This window comes from Alexandromys fortis, unplaced genomic scaffold, assembly GCF_014885135.2.
Source record: "Alexandromys fortis isolate MF-2015 unplaced genomic scaffold, M_Fortis_MF-2015_v1.1 scaffold_40, whole genome shotgun sequence".
NCBI lineage: Eukaryota > Metazoa > Chordata > Mammalia > Rodentia > Cricetidae > Alexandromys > Alexandromys fortis.
In genome coordinates, this window is record NW_026067966.1 from 9,566,978 (window position 1) to 9,585,172 (window position 18,195).

Here is an 18,195-nt window from a genome sequence, read left to right on the forward strand (position 1 = left end):
ATATATGTATCTACACACACACACACACACACACACACACATTATAAAGGGGATTTTTTTTCTTTTTTCTTTTTAAATTGATTTTTATTGAGCTCTACATTTTTCTCTGCTCCCCTCCCTGCCTCTCCCTTCCCCACGTCAACCCTCCCTCAAGGTCCCCATGCTCCCAATTTACTCAGGAGATCTTGTCTTTTTTCACTTCCCGTGTAGATTATACCTGTGTACGTCTCTCTTAGTGTCCTCATTGTTGTAAAGGGGATGTTTTACAATAGTTCACAGAATGTGCAGACTGTGACTCTGCTACTCTGGCAATGATTGTCTCCCAATGGAAAGTCCAGAAATCCAGTTATTGTTCAGCCCATGAATGAAGGAGAACATGAATAAATTAATTTCACACTAACTCAGAATCAAATATCATAAGGGATTTTTTATTAAAGGGGAACTCACAGATCACAGCCCTCTGCACAAATGGGAACAAAAACCGAATCCAGCATCCAGGCAGGAGAGAAAGAGAGAACAGGGGTGTACCTTTTTTGTACCCAAGGCCATGCCCAACCTGGTCCAGTCTCTCAAAGGCCATCACCTCCCCCTTTTGTCTAAATAAGAGAGCTCCAAACCCAATACAAAACTATATACAATAAGAACAGATACCAAGGGGCTGGAGAGATGGCTCAGTGGTTAAGAGCACTGACTGCTCTTCTAAAGGTCCTGAGTTCAATTCCCAGCAACCACATGGTGGCTCACAACCATCTGAAATGAGGTCTGGTGCCCTCTTCTGGCCTTCAGGCATACACGCAGAAAGATTATAGTATAATAAATAAATAAATAAGTTAAAAAAAAACCAGTCTGGAAAGCTTAATAAAACATTAAAAAAAAAGAACAGATACCAAGTATAAAAATTAGAATTACAAAAGCATAAACAATATTAAGCAAAATACATATGTTAAATGTTTTAATAATTATTTTATCCTAAGGAGTCTAACTCTTGTATTAAAAATGGCTTGTATAAGTCATAAGAGGAAAGTAACTACGGCTATTTAGTCTTCAACCCCATCTAAGGCCTGAGAAGGGAGATAATATTACTTGTGTAGGCAGGAAGTGCAATTAAGAAGCTTCTAAAATGTGCAACAAATGGCAGAGACAACTGCCTACCCGAGCAATCACCCAAAGTATCACTTGCAATGTTGGAGCAACCAACTTTGGCTAAGGCCTAGTGTAACTGACAAACCATTTTCAGAGGCAGGAAAATTTTCAAAACTGTCTTACCCTGTCTTGGTAAGGTTTTGACAGTGTTTTTGCTTATGTCCTGCTTGTCCTGTCTGGACATCATGTGTTTTGTCAGTGTTTAAGGCATGGGCAGTTCATTGCCCAAAGGCCAGTTTTGCCAAGAAGAAAACAACCTCCGAGTGGAGTGTCTTTGGTGCTCAACATTCTCTTGGGAATTGCCAGGAGCAATCATGTCTCAATTCAATAGAACCCTAAATTTTTAAATGCCTTATTTTATAGTTTTTTTTTAAGTGATTGAAGATTACCTACCTATGCAGAATACAATCTCTATGTATCTAAAGAACCTGATTAATATAAGTATAACAAACATGGATGACTATTGACCTATAATACTTAATACTTGTATAATTTAAAGACTAAGACTTCATATTAGAATATTAACATTTTTAAACAACTGTGCAACAAATGAGGACAATGGCCTCAAAATGTAAACAATGTATAAATATCTTCATCAGAGGTAGAAATGTATAATGTAATATGATAAATATATCCTAAAATTGTATCAATATACAAAATGTCTTAAACAGAGGTAGATACATGCATGCATACAATCTGACAAAATAACTTTGCATAGGTGTACAACTATTGTAAACAGAAATAGGAGCATATTCAATATAACAAATATAAATTGAATTTGTATCAATATAGAAGAACCTAAACCAATATAAATTGTCTATAAACAATAGCTCACAAGTATTATTCTATTACTCATTATTACTATTAGTGTAAGCTCTATTATCCCATCCAATTTCCCTTTTTTCCCCCAAAGAGATCCCTGAGTCTTCATAATTTCCACCCCAAGACCCAACCTTATACCAGTTATCATCAACCCCTAATTGATGTCCCTAACCCTGAGAACAAACTTTGTTGGGAGAGGGGACCTCATCTTCTAAAGTTACTTTCAGGTGTCATGGGGTACACGGAGAGTTTTTAGGTGACCAGAATAAAAAAGAAACCCAAAGCCTGGCGAGCCACTAACGGGTGACGCTGCAGGGATCGCTGTGGGAAAATCCCCCCGCGGCTGGAGAGGTTGCAGCAGCTTGCTTCTGATGCGGAGGGACCGAGCGGGAAGCGGTGATGTCGGTTAACTAATTTCACACTAACTCAAAATTAAGTAATAATTTTTTTTTTAATTAAAAGGGAACTCACAAATCACAGTCCTCTGCACAAAGGGGGAACAGGAACCGAATCTAACATCCAGGAGAGAGAGAGAGAGAGAGAGAGAGAGAGAGAGAGAGAGAGAGAGAGAGAGAGAGAGAGAGGGAGGGGGAGAGAGAGAGAGAGAGAGAGAGAGAGAGAGAGAGAGAGGAAGAAGGAGGAGGAGGAAGGAGGGCGGGGCGGAGGAAGGGAAGGGGGTGCATTTTTTGGTACCCAAGGCCCCGCCCAACCTGGTCCAGCCTCTCAAAGGCCATTGGCTGAAGGAGATTCCTCATGGCATGTAGTTGTCTGTCTCAGCTATAGGCACTAAGGCTTGAGAAGGAACGGACTTTCCAGCAAGGTGAGGGCGACCAGCCTTCTTCTTCCATACCCTCCACAAACGCTGCCAGCAGAAGCTGTGGCCCAGATTAAGGGTGGATTTTCCCACCTGAAAGGATCCGAGTTGAAGGTGGATCTTCCCAGCTCAAAGATCTGGATTAGGAGGCAGTCTTCCTACTTCAAATGATTTAATTAAGGAGAAAGATACCTTTCAAGTCTGGCCAGCCATTTGGGTTTTAGCTAATTCCAGACGCAGTCACTGGATAACTACGAACAGCCACGACAAGCAGGACGGAACGGAAAGACCAGCATCTATCTCTCCAGGTGCCGACTGTCCTCGACTGCAATGCAGGGTCTCGGGCGACCATCTCCCATTCTCCTGATGTCAGCCAACGAGTTGCTGCTGGCTGTAAGACTCTGGTAGAATAGTCTGGCTTTCCTTACACAGAGCCGGGTGTCTCCAAGAACAGAAAATAGAACTCCCAAAGCTCCCTGAGGCCTAAGCCTAGCTGTCACTCCAAGTCTGCCAGTCTACTATCCAAAGAAACACAAAGCCCACCCCAGACGAAAACAGAGGGGAGGCCACTTCACCTACTGGTAGGAAGAGGAGCAAGGTCACATGCCCTGTGCCTTATGTCAGTTGTGGGCATTACTGCAGTGGTCTCTCTAGGATCCACCAGAGGTGGGTCTGGGTAAAACATTTCCCCAGTTACCTGCAGCACGAACAAAAGTGTGGCCAGATCAATCGGTGATTTAGAAAGATGGGTTGGGTATTAAGATAAACCTTTTTATGTCATTATTGATACACAAAATAAGACACAAAGATAAGAACAAAATTTGGAAGTAAGATCAAAAGTGTTTTTAGATACATGGGTATTTTATTTGAAAGTTAAGATCCTTAACTTTGGAAGTCAGCATTTCAAAAACGATGTTATCCAACCCATAGAATGTAAATGGCCACTGTAAAGGTGGTCAGATCCATGGCATTAGTACCTGGCTTGAAGCGGACAAATCTCTGCACAACTGAGGTTTTATCAGGAGTCCTTTGTTAGAGCATCGCTCACTCTCACTGGGACTAAGGCAGGAAGCGCTTCTGGGAAGTGGTGTGATAATTTAGAGGAGCACTCTTTCCTGGGCAAAGTCTGAGTGTCCACGCTGCCTTTGGAGAAAGAGAATACCAAAAGTCACAAGCTGCATGGGGAATGGTGTGCTGGTTTCGATTAGAACAGCTCCATAGGCTCATAGAGTTGAAGGCTTAGTCAGCAGGGCGTGGCACTACTTGAGAAGGATTAGGAGGTGTGGCCTTGTTGGAGGAAGTGTGTCACTGGAGCTGGACTTTGAGGTTTCAAAAAGCCCAAACCAGACCCAGTGGTTCCTTCTTCCTGATACTGTGGATCTGGATGTAGAACACTCAGCTCCTTCTCCAGCACCAGGTCTGCCTAAGTGGTACCATGCTCCTAGCCATGCTGATAACAGTCTAAACCTCTGAAACGGTAAGCAAGTTCCAATGAAATGCGTTTCTCTTGCTGTGGTTATGGTGTCTCTTCACAGCAACTGCACACTAGAATACTGACTAGGACGGGGCCGGGGGCTAAGGGAGCACTCTGCCTCATACAGCCTGCTGCTTAGGAGACATGAATCAGGCTTGGCAATGCTTTTGATTTTGTTTTAGGCCCTTTGAGATGGAGTCTTGCTGTGTAGCCCAGACTGACTGGAACTCAGAGCCCTCTTGCCTAAGTCCTTGGGTGCTGGTTGGTATCAAGGCAGGCAGCATGACAGCCATCTTATCTGTGAGCATGACAGCCAACTCCACATCTACTTTTTCATTTGGATAAACCATGTTTTTCCTTGTATGGTAGTACTGCTTTCTTTCTGAGGCTTCTTCCCCCTTTAAACAATTTTCCAATTAGTGTTTCTTTGTTCTTAACATCTCTCTCTCGTAGTCAGTGTGCTTTGGGGCCTGTTGTTCATCCCTTGAAAATGTTATGGTGTTGCTTTTAAGTTTGGGGTGAAACCTTTCTTCCATGTATTCTTATAGAGATTGATTTATTTTACTTTAAGTGTCAGTGTTTTGTACATATGTATGTGCACCACTTGCATGTCTGTTGGATTCCGCAGAACTGGGGTTACGGATAGTTGGGAGCTACATGGGTCCTGGAATTGAACCCAGGTCCTCTACAAGAGAAACGAGTGCTCTCGGGCCACAGAGCCATCTCTCCAGCCTCTCACTTTCACTTTTTCCTTTGTACCCTACTTTCCGATATCTAAAAGTCAGCACTGGCATTCTCCAGGATCTCTGCTGTTGCTGGCTCACCGTGGGAAAATTCCAGGTCGCAGAGACTGCTGTGTGCTCACTGGGCAAGGAAAGCTGGCAGAGAGGAGTTGCCTGGCAGCCTGGGTTCTCTTATTTGAATAGTGAGCTTCTTTGCTTCTTTGACTTTCTTCAGAGGCTCTGGCTCCCTTTTTGAATTATTTCCCCAGTGAAAACTAAATCCAGTTCAGAAATCCCAGGCTGTTTCAGTCTGAGAAGTCGCTTTTGTTTGAGAAGCTGATACAGTACAGGGCTGTGGTTTTATTATTCTCACAGACAGCAAGAGCCGGCTCCGTGGCTCTCATGAAAAGCTCCGTGACTAACAGGATTCTTTCTTTTTCTTTTTAGGGGTTACTTCCCCCCACTTAGCTGCCAGGTCATCTCACGGTGGTTCTCTGAAGTGATTTATTCACAGGACTGGAGAGTTGGGAACTATCGGGTTCCCTTTCACCACCTGAAAACAGCACCCCCATTTCTCTGAGCTGGGCAGGCAAACAGCTCCTTGCTGGGCTGAGGGGAAAAAAAAATACTTGACTCCTACCTGTTGTGGTGCTGGAGAAGTCCTGAGCACACAGGGCTGCGAGCCTGCCCATGCAGCCTGCCGTCTGCTGCAAAGGCAAGACTTAGCTGTACAGCCAAACTAGAGGTGGAGGTACTGATGCAGGAGGCTTGGAAACTCACTCAGCATGGACGTCACACATAGTCAGAATGTGTGGCCACTGGAACTCAACAGGCATTTTAACCCCCAGGTAAGTCTCAGTTTTTGTTTCCTTGCCTCTCTTCTCCTCTCCCAAAGGTTAGTCCATACCTACAAACTGCTGGAAACTCCTCCAGAGTATATCCTTCTTTCCCCAGATAGTTTATACAGGCAAGGGAGATTTTGAGAAGACATACATGGAGGACCACTGTGGTAGCTTCCGTGTAATTGGCCCCATAAGCTCACAGGGAGTGACACTATCAGGAGGTGTGACTGTTGGAGTAGGCGTGGCCCTATTTGAGGAGGTGTGTTTCTGTGCAGGCAGGCGTTGAGGTTTCCTGTGATTAAGTTTCCCTCCGTGTCACAGTCCACTTCCTTCTGCTTTCTGGTCAACATGTAGCCAGCATCATGTCTACCATGTTCCCTGCGATGATGATAATGGACTGAGTTTCTGAAACTGTAAGCGAGTCACCCCAATTAAATGTTTTTCCTTAAAAGAGTTGTGGTGGTCATGGCGTCTCTTCACAACAATAGAAACCTTAATGGCAGTGTAGCTCAATTGGTAGAGTGCTTGCCTGGCTTGCCTGAAGCCCCAGACTGTCTGTCATAAACCTATGATCCCACTCCAGAGATAGAAGAATCAGAAGTTTGTGGTTGTTCTCTGCTTTACAATGAGTTTGAGGCAAGCCTGTACAGTATAAGACCCTGTCTCAAAAACAAATAAATGAAAACAAACGAACAAAAATAATAAAGAAAGAAAGAGCCACAAAACAAAGAAGAGAAAACACAGTAGTTGGAGAAATCCGCTCAGTACCTTACTGTTGTAATAATAGCTAGGGAAACATGATGAAGGTGTCTCCAGGCTTGGCAGCTTTCAAAACTCCGCTTGGGACAGAGGCCAGTCATTCACACTGAATGCATCAGGACAGGCTGGATTTGCTAAGGATGTGGAAAATCAAGATGCCACCCTGTGGAACGCAAGGGTCAATGCAGCTCCTGATAATCCTTTGGGGAAAGCTGTGTCTAAATTCTCCAGCTTTTAGCCTCTGCCAGGGGCTCTACAGCAGGCTTCCAATTGCTTCAGCTCCTAAGTCAGTCATAACGGAGTAGGTCAGCATAGCAGAAAAGAATGACTAGGAAAGAGAAAGGAGAGTGAGTATCTGAAGCAGACGGCATTTCAGGTAGGAAACTGGTGTTCAGGAGATGGGAGAGCTTAGAAGCTAAATGGCCCCCCAAAACTCATAGAGTAGCACTATTGGAAGGTGTGGCTTTGTTAGAGTAGGGATGGCCTACTCCAAAGACAGCAAGAGCAGGAAGACTGCTTCTCACGTGGAAGGGAGGATATTTTTACCAGAGAGGCGGAGACCCTAGGGACACCTGGCAGCAAGCCACCGAGTGTTTCTGCAGGGAGCTGGAGTCACGAAGCCCTGCTCAGATACTGCCTCGGAGAGTGGCCTGAGTTGCTTTTCTCTTTCATCTTGTTTTGCTTTTCAGTTTTTGTTGTTGTCTTTGTCCTCTTGACACAAACTAGAGTTATCTGGGGAGAGGAGTCTCAGTTGAGAAAATGTCCTGATCAGATTGCCTGTAAGACAGGAAGCAGGGCGCCTACTTGATTCATGATTGATGTGGGTGCCCAGCCCATTGTGGGTGTACCAACCCTCCCTGGGCAGATGATCCTGAGTTGTATAAGAAAGCAGCCTGAGCAAGCCGTGAGGAGTTAGCCAGTATGTGGTGTTCCTTCAAGGTTGCTGCCTTGAGTTCCCTCAGTGATGGAGCTGAGAGAGTTGTGAGCTGAAATAAGCCCTGGCATCCCCAGGTTGACTTTTGGTCATAGTGTTTTATCACAGCAGCAGAAAACCTAGCTGAGACAGAGAGGGAATAGAAAAATGTCCTGGGGAACACAGCTGCATGGGCCAGTCTTTCGGGCTCTAGAACCAGAGAGTGGAACATGGGATTGGTTCAGGCGGAAGCCCCGCACTCTAGGTGGTGGAGGGAGCTTGAGATTAAGTCTTGTTGGGTGTGGGCCTCATGTCTCTGGTTCTGGCTGCTGTAAAATCTGCCAGTGGCAACCCCTCCCCCACTGTGAGGTGATCCGGTGGAGGGCAATGATTAAAGTCCTACACTGTGCCACACGCTTCATAGAATGGGCCAGGTGGATGATACATGCTTCATAGAATGGGCCAGGTGGATGATACATGCTTCATAGAATGGGCCAGGTGGATGATACATGCTTCATAGAATAGACCAGGTGGATGACATATGTATTAAAAACTCCCTGAGGGTTGGGGAGATGGACAAGAGGATAACGCTCTTGCAGTATAAACATAATGACCCAAATTTGGACCCCCAGAACCCACATAAAAGCCGTAATCAACTTGCAATGCCCATACTATGGAGAGCCGAGGAAACCCCAGTGTAAGCTGGATAGGCTGGCTGAATCAGTGAACTGTGGGTTCAGTAAGACATCACCCTCCAGAGAATTAAGTGGAGAGTGACCGAGGAAGAAGGCTGATGTCAAATTCTGACCCCCCACATGGGCACACACATGTACAAACAAAAAAAAAGCGCCCTCAAACTTAGTCATAAGTTAAACGGCCCTCAATAAAAGGCATAGTGTAATAAAACACTAAAAGCAAATGTTAAGTCACACCGCAATGTGCTTGCCTCTTCATCTGAGTTGTTTCCTCTTTACACTCATGAAGCTCCCGCCCCCCCCCCAGTAGGACTGTGTTTGTCAATAGGGCTTTGGAGGGAGGTAATCACAGTGAACTGAGGTCATCAGGACAGGGCCCCAGGAAAAGGAAGAGGACAGGAGTGACTTTCTGTGAGCGCACAGTGAAGAGGCCATCTGAGGACACATCAAGACCATGATTTTCTGTGAGGCAGGAGAGGGGCCTCTCCAGCACTAAGGCTGCCAGCACTTTGCTCTGACTCACATCCTTGCAGCCTCTAGGAATATCAGGATACAAGCCTCTAGCTTGTGGAGTTCTATTGTGGCAACCAGAGTTAAGTGAGTGCTACACGAGCTAGGTAGCTCTTAGTCATCTATCTCTTTGTCTGCTTTGTTTCTTTACTTCAGAAAAAAAGAGAAATTTTCCTCCTCCTAGCAGGGATTTTGGGGAGAATTAAATGCAATACGGAATTAAAGTACACAGTATGTGATAAGTGTAACAGATTTTTACAACACGCAACTGAATTTTTGCCTCAGTACCCCTGGCCAGATTTCAGATAGACCTACCACAGCAGACCCTGCCTACCAGCTCTCCGGATCTTCTTTGCCTTTTCCTTGGATTCTGCCCTCACCTGCAGATGTCATTTGACATCCCAGTGGCATTGCTCAGAACTGTCACCTGCTGTTTCTTCAACTGAATGCACTCTGCTCCAGGTGTCATATCTATCCTGAGCATGCTATCATTGTGTGCTTTGACGGCATCATATACTGAGTGTACCGTTGTTGAGCCTGCATCCTGTCTGTTTTCCGTAGCCCTCTCCCTTCTGCTCCTGGCTCCGTCTCTTAGGCCTGTGTGCTGAGTTTAGTCCAGCAAGATGCCTGCTATAGGACTCACTCACCTGGGAAAGCTCCAGAGTGTCCTATCTGTCTAAAGTTCTAAGAGGGATGGGGGGCAAAACAAAATACGCCTATTTCAGAGCACAACGGTTCAGGGGATATTCTTTAAGCTTTGGTTGTAGGTTTATTTGGGTTGGATTTTGGAGGAACTTCTCTGTGAGCGGGGCCATGGCCACAGCAACTGGGTCCAGCCTCCTACATTCCAGTCTCTTCTCGGCACATTGCTGTTGGCTTATGCAGTGTGATCTTTGGGAGTCTATCTGAGGTTGGTTGGGTGGTTTTCCAATAGTGCTTGTCAAGTTTGTAATGGATCCTTGTTTACACCGCTTCTATGTCATCACAAATGACCTTAGACAGCACACACTTACTGCTTCAGAATTCCTGCAACTTTTTAGTCTCTTAAAATGGAGGAAGGTATAATGCAGGAGAGACACCCGTGGCTTTCTCCCCCTCATCTGCTCTGAATTTTCTCACAACCATTTAGTGTAGACATTCAGAGGGTTTTTAGATGCTTGGATGCAAATACTCACCCACAGGCACTGTCATTTTAATAGAAAGCCACCTCAAGCCAAGCATGGTTCCTACCTAGACAGTATTCTTATCTGCAAGTGTGAAATAGCTTAAGTCAAAAGAAAAATGGGAGCCATGGGCTTTCTCTTTTGTTCTGTTTCTCTCATGTCAATATTCCCGCAGGCTGGAAACAGAAGCTGTGTGACTCTTAGCCGTGAGATTCACATCTAGAGAGGCTGGTCTACGGTCTTCACTCCTGAATAGAACATTCCCAACAAGGACTTTGATTGATCTATGTACCATTTTAAAAACACTGGGCTCCAGGCCGCAAAAGCCCCAATGTAGAACAACTTAAACAACTGTATTTTGTCTTTTACAAGAATCGAGATGTCCAGAGTTGAGTAGCTGCTCCGTGTCTCGCTGACGCCGTGGATCTTGCCCCGTGGTCTCAACGGATGATGCTACTCTACACCCCGTTCCCTTGCTTGACAGTCTTTTAACTCTGTTGTTCTCCAGAGCAAAACCGAATGTAAAGGCTTGTGCATAGGATACTGGGGTGCGGGGTACAGGACCAGGGACTAGGAGGATGATACTGGAGGAAGAGAGAAAGATAACACAGAGGCCATTACTGAGTGCGCCTTGCTTCCTTCTGTCTTTACTGTGATAGAGGAAAGACTTACTTACGTGAAGACAGGTGAAGACATTGCATCATGGCAGGAAGGCACGGAAGCGGATGCTATGCACCACAAGTCACACTGCATCTGTATTCAGGAAGCTGAGAGAGGTGTGTGCTGGTGTTCAGCTCACTCTCTCCCTTTCAGACCTCCAAGACCCAGCCCATGGTACAGTGCTAGTCACACTTCGGGTGGCTCTTCCCCAAATCAGTTAACACAATCTAGCAGATCCTCACACGTGTGTCACAGTTACACTCACTAGTATAATCACCACAGGGTGAAGCGTAGATCCTGTTGGGACCTTCTAGGAGGCCTTATGAGATGTACCACAGACTGTTTTTCCCGAGGAACCAAAGGAGGCATTTTCCTTCAATACTCCAGTCTCCAACTACCCACTATGACAGTGATCAATTTCTAGCCCCCTCCCTCTATGTAAGTATGTGTGTATAATACATGGTGTGTAGATGAATACTACTTCATTTTATAGAAGATCTACACTTTGGTTATCTGCCTACTACCGAGCATTTACACCCCTTTGTTTGCCTAGGGATAGGGACTGAATCTAAGGTCTTAGACATGCTAAGGAAGTTCTAGACTACTGAACTGTATAGGTCACAGCCTTGGCTTTATATCGAGTTACATGTGTGTTGGAAGGGGCAGTTGGCTTTGGTGAGTGGTTTGGTCCTAGGGCCAAGGATACCTCTTTTATCTCGTCTTTAGATATGGTGCTTTTTAAAACATATAGCCATATTTCATCTTGCCAAAGTACAACTATCTCACACTAACCTATTCAGAACAAAAATAGAAAAGGAATAAAAATAGCCCTGAAGTAGCCAAGTAGTTGCCAGACAGCCACAGAGCCCAGATGGAGCCTGCAGCCACATGCGTGGTGTCATTCTGCCTTTGTCTTAAGCCTCATATACTTTACTCATGAGAGAGCCCTTTATTAGGGTTCCACTTAACCTCATTTTCCTAAAAATTCTAATGAGTTTGGTATCCTAGTTACTATTTCCACAGCAATGAGAAGGGGAAGGAAGTTGCTTGAGGAAGTCTCATGAGCAAAACCAAAATCAGAAAACAGAGACAGGGGAGGGCAGGGCAAGCGGAGCAACCACCACTCTGCAGGGGTGGCAGAGACACACTGAAGACGGGCGGAAATCCTGCACCCACAGCACAGCGAAGAACCAAGGTTCTCAGTCAGAAACGACCGTCGAAGCTGCTTCCAGCACACTCCTTAAGAGGCAGGGAAATGAATAATTTATTTTAGGCTATTATATCTTTCCATGTGGTATTGACTGGATCTGATTATCCTTTCCGTGAAATATGTTTTACAGTGATTTCCCAATAGATAGGTTTAAAAAGATGAAGAAAGTTGATTGTAAGGCCCCAGGGAGCTCTACTTTCCAAACAGCCATTTTCCATGAAGTTCTAGCCAAGCAATCTCATTCAGCTAGACAGATGGGGAGTGCACGTAATGGCTCCCAGCCTTCCCTCTAAGTCCTGTAGTTGTGAAGACACTAAGAAATCCAGTTTTAAAAGGCCCTTTTCATAGTCTTAAAATATTTTTTTTGCCAGGTGGTGGTGGTGTACATCTTTAATCCCAGCACTTGGGAGGCAGAGGCAGGCAGATTTCTGATGTGGGATTCCTCTCTGTATGCTGTAAATATGTTTTATTGCCGTTGGTTAGTAAAGAAGCTACTTTCGGCCAATGGTTTAGCAGAGTAAAGCCAAACAGGAAATCTGAACAGAGATATATAGAGAAAGTAGGCAGAGTCAAAGAGATGTGTAGCCATTGCAGGAGACTGAATCTTACCAGTAGGCCACAGCCATGTGGCAATACACAGATTAATAAAAATGGGTTTATTTAAGATGTAAAAGCTAGCTAGAAATATGCTTAAGCTATTGGACAAACAGTATTGCAATTAATATAGTTTCTGTGTAATTATTTTGGGTCTGGGAGGCTGGAAACAAATGAGAAGTCTCCGTGTTTAGAATGGCACCTACTATCGGGGGGCATGGATCCATATAAGACCTAAAATAAACTTAATAAAAAAAGAGGGCTTCCAGACCCATAAAAACAGGTGTTTAGCACAGTTTCTTGGTAGCCACATTTTTTTTCAGGTAGGCTCTGTTAGCTGGTGGCTAGCAGGGGTGCCAGGGTTCCTTTAAGAAATGACTCAGCATAAGAAAGGGTGGCTTCCTGGTTCAGGCATCATAAACTCTGGCTCTTTCTGGAGGCCAAGACTTGAATGGAGATTACGGGCAGCATACTCCAAGTTTTTTGGGGGCAGCGTGGGCCAACTGGTTACTAGATTTGAGGTGACGAGGACGGTGATGAACATGCATGTGCCATGTTGGACTGGGCAGAGCCAGAAGGCAAAACAGCCATAGTCCTAGCCATACCACTTAACATTTTAAGAAGCAGTCCTGGTGAGAAAATTATTACAGATATGCAATAAAGATAAGTTCAGATGGAAAAGACCTCTAAATGGGCCACAATGTTCGATAAATGAATATAACCTTGAGAAAGAGAGAGAGAGAGAGAGAGAGAGAGAGAGAGAGAGGAAAAAGAACATAGTTATAATATAAAAGAGTATAGCCATAAATTAAAGTAGTAAAGATAACTAAATAAATATTAAACTTGTAGAAAAAGTAATAGAGTAAGAAAAATAAGCCACATAAAGATGGGATATATACAGAGAGTCTGGATTATTATATTGTTGTGTTTTCTCTGAAGTTTTTTGACTGTGAATGAGCTAAGTAGGTAGATATATTTCATTGTATGGGCGGCTAAAGCTAAATCAACACATACATTTTAAAGGTATCTTGACTTCAAAATTTGGGTCTAAGGATATGTTGCTTTGGAAAAGAGGTTCTGATTTTGTTTCCACAGAGGATGAGAACTGATGGAATCATTCCAGACTAATGTGGTTTGATGGACCAAGACCCCCCTCCCCAAAAAGGTCTCCATAAAACCCCAAAAAAGAAAATGCTTTGCCCAACTAAAAGCAGGAAGCAGTTTGGAGACAACTATGCTGAAATTCCCAAATATTGTTTATAAATGTTTGTTTGCATTTAAGGGGGGGTATGCTATAGAGATGAATACTTTGCATTGGTATGGATCTTGGTTTATTGATATGAATTTAAGGTCAGTTTTGTTATATGTATATTTCTGCTTTTTATTAAGGTATCTTGGTTTGTGCAACTCATTTAGACAGTCATCTATAACAGTGAAACTTGTAGTCATGTTAATTAGGTTTTCTAGACATACAGAGATATATTTCAGATGTATAGTTATTTTTCAAACCTTTAAAATACTAACAGAATATGGCATTTAAAATGTTTTAAGGACTTGAGACTTTTCATGACAGTGAGACACATCTACTTCTGGCAGCACCGATCTACTTCAAGTAGAAGATGGGTATAAAGGAGGCTCTTTATGGACTTTGCTTGCCTTTTCAGCAAGAAACTTCTCTTGCCTAGACTGCTTGATGTCATGCTTTTTGAACTGGACATGCAGGACCCACATAAAAATGACTGCTGAACTTGCCTAAAGGTGAGACAGTCCTTCAGGATTCATGTGAGTCTGCTAGACATTCTGCAGGACACAGAAGAAAGTGACTGACAAACTACCAGTGTAGGCACAATTGTCTTTGAAATTTCCTGCTGTTTGGAAAAGTCTGCCAGATACTATGGGCCTGTAGGCTGAAGATGGGTACCCCAATGTTATAGAAGAACATTGAGTGACTGACCAGGCAGTGAGATTTCTCTGTCAATTCTAGAGTTTTGGAAGTTGCTCACAATGCACTTCCTGTTAACTTAGGTAATATTATATTCTTCTGGAGTCTTTGATGGTGTTGAAGAATAGATAGGTATAATTATAGTTTTCTTAGTTATGATAAAAGGTAACATAGATATAAATATTGTAGCTGTAATTCTTGCTTGATGCCTGTTTTGTATATGTAATCTTGTTATGCTAAAGTTAAAACCTTCCTTTTTATTTAGACAGAAATGGGAAGGTGATGTGGGATTCCCCTCTGTATGTTGTAAATGTGTTTTATTGCCATTGGTTAATAAAGAAACTGCTTTTGACCAATGGTTTAACAGAGTAAAGCCAGTCCAGAAATCCAAACAAAGATGCAGAGAGAAAGAGAGAGTAGGCAGAGAGTCAAAGAGATGCCATGTAGCTGATGCAGGAGACAGTCACTGGACATAACCTTACTGGTAGGCCACAATCATGTGACAATACATAGATTAATAGAAATGGGTCAATTTAAGATATAAGAGCTAACCAGTAAGAAGCATTAGCTAATAGACCACACAGTATTGGAATTAATACAGTTTCTGTGTGATTATTTCAGGTCTCTGCAGCTGGGAATGAACAATCAGCCTCCATCAACAGGTCTCTGTGCCTTTGAGGCCAGCCTGCTCTACAGAGCAAGTTCCAGGACAGGCACCAAAGCTACACAGAGAAACCCTGTCTCAAAAAACCAAAACTAACCAACCAAACAAATAAATAAAAAATCCCAAAATTTTCTGCAAATTTTGTATCATAATTTATTTAGTGTGTATGTTCATTTATATGGTGTGTGTGTGTGTATGTATGTGTGTGTATTTGTGCACACATATGCACTCGGGCATGTGTGGATGTTAGGAGGCAACTTGTGGGAGTTTGTTCTCTCCTTTCACTATGTGGGTTCAAGTTTGAACTCAGGCCATCAGGCTGGTTGGTAAGTGCTTTTATGCAGTGAGCCATGTTGCAGGCTCTATGTTTTCTCTTGACTGGCATAAATCACCATGTATGAAATTTCATGAGGAAGGGCAAGTTAGAATCACTATTAGTCTTTGTATAGTGATGATTTCGGTCAAAGAAGCAAATGTTGCAACTTCCATCTACCCTTCTAGAAGTTTTCATAAATGTTAAAGGTAAGTTAGGAAAAAAGAGGTTTTCTTAACTTATAATACATAGATGGAAGTTTCTGTCCCACCAGCTCCCACATCCATTCAGTCCCAAAGAAACACACAGAGGCTTATATATAAATTATAAACTGTTTGACCTGTTAGCTCAGGCTTATTATTAACTAGCTCTTATAACTTAAATTAATCCACAATTATTGTCTATGTTTAGCCATGTGTTTTGGTACCTTTTCTCAGTAAGGCGTTCTCATCTTGCTTCCTCTGCATCTGGCTGGTGACTCTCTTTTCTTTTTCTCTTCTCAGATTTCTCTTAGTCCAGTTGCCCTGTCTATACTTCCTGCCTGGTTACTGGCCAATCAGCATTTTTATTAAACCAATATGAGTGACAAATCTTTACAGTATACAAAAGTAGTTCCCCTTTTTTTCTTTTCAAAACAAGACCCTGAATCCAATCTCCTTTGTTTAGCTTTTTTCCCTGACCATTATCCATAACACCTTGTAACCAACACACTAAACAAAGACAAACATTTATTATCCATTTTTGGGGAATGTGAGCATAGTTTCCTTGACTACTTCCTGCTGATTGGGGGCACTAATAATCTTATGGGGACCCAAAGAAAGTTTAGGATTATGATCCAGTCCTGACTGGAGTATTCAGTGAGGTTGGGTCATCTCAGCCAGCAGTCTTGAAGTTATTCTGGATGTAGAACTGAGAGGAAACTGCAACAAAGGTGCTCTAAAATGTGGGATCATCTGGGCCACTTACTCTTAATAGAGATTTTTCAAGGGTCTTCCTTGAATAAACCTTAGTTTTCTTAACCCAGAATGAATTCACAGCCTCTCATTTTCTGTGGAAACAAAAGCAAAACCTCTTCTCCAGAGTAACATATCTTTTGACTTAAATTTTGAAGTTTTGAAAATAAATAGATTGGATCAATCCAACAGCATTATAATCAAATGTCTTTTAGTTTTAGGAGCTGTTGTTCCTTTCTCAGCAGTCAAATAATTCAAAGACAACACAATAATATACAATATAAAAATTCTCTGTGTATTTACCATCTTTACATGGCTTTTTATTTTAGTCTACTTCTTTTATTTTTAATTTTTGTTTTTCTTGAGACAGGGTCTCTCTGTATGTCTTTGGCTATCTTGGATCTTATTCTGTAAACTAGGCTGGCCTCAAATTCACAGAGATCCACTTGCTTCTGCCTCCCAAGTGCTAGGATTATAGATGTGTACCCACTATATCCAACTGCTCTATTTTTTTTCTTTCTTTCCTTCCTTCCTTCCTTCCTTCCTTCCTTCCTTCCTTCCTTCCTTCCTTGGATGAAGATCATTGGTTAAATAAAGAAACTGCCTTGGCCCTGATAGGACAGAAAATTAGGTAGGAGGAGTAAACAGAACAGAATGCTGCGAAGAAGGGAAGTGAGCTGAGAAGCCATGCTGCTGCTCTCTGGGGCAGACACGATGAAGCTACGACCAGGATGGACGTAGGCTAGAATCTTCCTGGTAAGCGCACCTCGTGGTGCTACACACATTAATAGAAACAGGCCAAGCAGTGTTTGTATGAATACAGTTTGTGTGTCGTTATTTTGGGGCATAAGCTAGCCAGGCGGCCGGGAGCTGGGTGGCAGGAACACAGCCCGCAGCTCCTACTACCTTTCTTTCTTTCTTTCTTTCTTTCTTTCTTTCTTTCTTTCTTTCTTTCTTTCTTCCTTCCTTCCTTCCTTCCTTTCTTCTATCTTTCTTTCACTTTTTAAAGTAATTTCTCTATCCTTTTTCTTTTCTCCCCAAAGACCCATGTATATTTTTAAACACATGGTAAACCATTTAGAGGTTATTTTCCCACCTGAGTCTGTCTTTACGGTATATCTCTATCTTTTCCTGACCACATGAGTCTTTAATCTGCCTAGTGATATGGCTAGGATTAAAGTTCTGGTTTTGGCGACTAGCTCCACCCTATTCCTTAGCTTTTTGAGAGTCTAGCTTCATGGCAAAGGTACAGGCAGGAGTCAAGTTTATTGCCACAACCCTGTGGAATGTCTAGGTCCATGCTACCACCAGAAGCATGCTGCTGGCTGTTCATAAATATCATTTAAGTGTTTGGTGGCAGAACCTCTTAAAAAAAGCTACAAGGTTTTTGCTGCTACCATTGAGTCAGGAAGCCTCTCTTAAAGGAGCTGCACCTCTGCTTACCACCAGCAAACAGAACTTACAGGAAAAAAGACAATTACCAAGAAGCTGTGCTTGATTCTGATCTTGTCTGTCTAGAATCCTTTTTTAAAAATCTTCTCAGGCTTTATGTGGAAATTCTTGTCAAACATTTGGGTGCCATTTGTAGATGGAAGTTTCTAAACTTCCTGGTCCTGCAGCCACTCTGTCCCAAAGAAACAGAGGCTTATATTAATTATAAACTGTTTGACCTGTTAGCTCAGGCTTATTAACTACCTCTTACAACTTCAATTTTCCCATATTTTTTTTCTATGTTTAGATACGTGACTTGGTACCTTTTCTCAGTAAGGTATTCTCATCTTGTTTCTTCTGTATCTGGATAGTGACTTTCCTCTGCCTTTCCTCTTCTCAGAAGTCTCTTAGTCTGGTTGCCCTTCTAATACTTCCTGCCTGGCTATTGACCAATCGGCATTTTATTAACAAATATGAGGGTCAAATCTTTACAATGTACAAAAGCATTATCCTATAACATTTATATAATGATTTTTTTTCTAGGCAGAGAGAAATTTGGATTTTTTTCTAC

At 42.9% G+C, this 18,195-nt stretch overlaps 1 long non-coding RNA gene across 1 annotated transcript; it reads left to right on the top strand.

Annotated features, from left to right (window-relative positions):
- The first annotated feature begins 5,459 nt into the window (after window positions 1-5,459).
- On the top strand, window positions 5,460-15,014 carry LOC126508863 (uncharacterized). Its single transcript, XR_007593982.1, has 3 exons — window positions 5,460-5,823; window positions 13,873-14,079; window positions 14,885-15,014. It is a non-coding gene; the product is annotated as an uncharacterized lncRNA (long non-coding RNA).
- The last annotated feature ends 3,181 nt before the right edge of the window (window positions 15,015-18,195 follow it).